The sequence below is a fragment of the Pongo abelii genome, chromosome 2, assembly GCF_028885655.2.
Source record: "Pongo abelii isolate AG06213 chromosome 2, NHGRI_mPonAbe1-v2.0_pri, whole genome shotgun sequence".
Lineage (NCBI taxonomy): Eukaryota > Metazoa > Chordata > Mammalia > Primates > Hominidae > Pongo > Pongo abelii.
In genome coordinates, this window is record NC_085928.1 from 121,991,234 (window position 1) to 121,994,034 (window position 2,801).

At 39.8% G+C, this 2,801-nt stretch overlaps 1 pseudogene; it reads left to right on the plus strand.

Annotated features, from left to right (window-relative positions):
* The first annotated feature begins 989 nt into the window (after positions 1–989).
* LOC134759362 (large ribosomal subunit protein eL30-like) lies at positions 990–1,387 on the plus strand (annotated as a pseudogene).
* The last annotated feature ends 1,414 nt before the right edge of the window (positions 1,388–2,801 follow it).

A 2,801-nucleotide genomic window follows, 5' to 3' on the forward strand; every position in this document is an offset into this window, starting at 1 on the left:
TGGTGGGGGGTGGGGAATCACTTCAAATAGATGGATGTTCCAAAGGCCCTTAAGATGTAGCCATCCTGGCATGTTTGAGGCAAAACAAGGACAAATTCCATTTGTATAAATGGAGAGAAATATGTGTGAAGGAGAGTAGTAAATGAATCAGACAGGTAAAGGGCATTCAGATTATACAGAGCATCTTAGGCACTATAAGAACTTTAGCTTCCTCTCTGACAGAAAGGGAAAGCCATTGCAGGGATTTGAGCAGAAGAGTGACATGCTCTGATTTCCATTTTAGTTTTTTGAGACAGGATGTCATTCTGTCACACATGCTGGAGTGCAGTGGCACAATCATGGCTCACTGCAGCCTCAAACTCCTGGGCTCAAGCGATCCTCTTATCTTAGCCTCCCTAGTAGCTGGGACTATAGCCATGCACCATCATACCAGGATAATTTTTAAAATTTTTGTAGATACAGGGTCTTGTTATGTTGCCTGGGCTGGTCTCAAACTTCTGGCCTCAAGTGATCCTCCTGCCTCAGCCTCTCAGAGTGTTGAGATTACAGGTGTGAGCCATCACCCCATCCTGACTGCCATTTTAACATAATTTTTCTGGCTGCTATGTTGAGAATAGATTTTAAGAGGCAAGTATAAAAGTAGTGAGACAAGAAAGAAGGCTAATTAAATAATTCATGTGGGAGGTAACAGAAGTTTGGATCCAGATGATAGCAGAAGTGATAAGAAATGGTTATACCTGGATATATTCTGAATGTAGGGCCAGGAGAATTTGCTGACAGACTAAGATGGGTGAGCAGGAAGTATAAGAGAAAAAGAAGAGTCATGGAAGATGCCAACCCAAGAATCAAGATGTGAAAGAGGGCGGACTGAGTAAGTTTGAGGTAGAATATTAGGAGCTCAGTTTGAACTTGTTAAGATTGAGATGCCCTTTTTTTTTTCTCGCTTCCTGGCCATTTTAGCGGCTGCTGTTGGTTGAGGGCTGTCTCGCACCTAAGGCAGGAAGATGGTGGCCGCAGAGAAGACGAAAAAGTCACTGGAGTCAATCAACCCTAGGCTCCGATTCGTTATGAAAAGTGGAAAGTACGTGCTGGGGTACAAGCAGACTCTGAAGCCAAGGCAAAGCTAAATTGGTCATTCTTGCTAACAACTGCTCAGCTTTGAGGAAATCTGAAATAGAGTACTATGCAATGTTGGCCAAAACTGGTGTCCATCACTACAGTGGCAATAATATTGAACTGGGCAAAGCATGCGGAAAATGCTACAGAGTGTGCACACTGGCTATCATTGATCCAGGTGACTCTGACATCATTAGAAGCATGCCAGAACAAACTGGTGAAAAGTAAATGATGCAAAATTTTCCTTTAATACAATTTGCCTGAGCTTGTTTAAAAAAAAAAAAGATTGAGATGCCCCATTTGTCTTAAATAAAGATATTCAGTAGACTATTGAGTTCACGGTTCTGGAATTCAGGGGAGAGGATGTCTGTACTAGAGATACTTTTGAGAGTCATCAACATATAGTGATATTGAAAACTATAAGATTTGGATGAGTTTGCCATGAGATTGAGGGTAGAAAAGAGGAGAGGCCATCCAAGGTCTGAGCCCTACACTCCTCTAACATTAAGAGGCTGTGGGGATTAGAAAGAAACAGCAAAGGACCAGGAACAGAACCACAGGAGGCAGAAAGAAAATCGGGGAATTGTGGTGTCATAGAAGCCAAGTGAGGCCAGTGTTTCCAGGAAGTAGGAGTGATCAGCTGGGTCCAGTGTTGCCAATAGGTCAAGAAAGATAAAGACTGAAAGCTGACCTTTGGAATTGACAAGTGAAGGTCATTGTTGACCTTGACAAAGGCAGTTTCTGGGGAGTGGTGTGGACAAAAATCTGACTAACATAGGTTTAAAAAACAATGAGTCAGGCCAAGAAAAAAAGAGAGAACACGAATTACTGATATCAGAAATTACAGAGGTGACATCACTACAGATATGATGGGCAATAGAAGGATAATAAAAGAATACTATCAACAGCTTTATGCCCACAGATTTGATAACCTAGATGAAATGGATCAATTCCTTGAAAGACACAAACTGCCAAAACACACAAGAAGCAATAGACAGTCTGAATAGGCCTGTATCTATTAAAGACATTGAGTGAATAACTAATAACTTTTCAAAACAGAAAGCACCAGACCTAGATGGATTCACTGGTGAATTCTACCAAATGTCTATAGAAGAAATTCTACTAATTATCTACTTTCTCTTTCAGAGGATAGATGCAGAAGGAGATACTACTTCCTAACTAAACTCTAATTCCAAACCAGCCAAAAACATTACAAAGGAAAATATATACCTATACACCAGCACTGAACAAGTGGAATTTGAAATTAAAAACAGTATAATTTACATGATCACCCCCCAAAATGAAATACTTAGGTATAAATCTAACAAAATGTGTACTAGATCTATATGAGGAAAACTGGAAAACTCTGCTGAACAAAATCAAAGAAGAACTAAATAAATGGAGAGATATTCCATGTTCATGGATAGGAAGGCTCAATAGAGTCAAGATGTCATTCTTTCCAACTTAATCTATAGAGTCAAAGCAATCCCGATCCCAGTCTCAGCAAGTTATTCTGTGGATATCAACAAACTGATTCTAAAGTTTACATGGAAAGGCATAAGACCCAGAATAGTCAATATAATATTGAAGAAGAGTAAAGCTGGAGAACTGACACTACCTGACTTCAAGACTTAATATAAAGCTGTAGTAATCAAGACAGAGTGGTATTGATGAAAGAACAAACA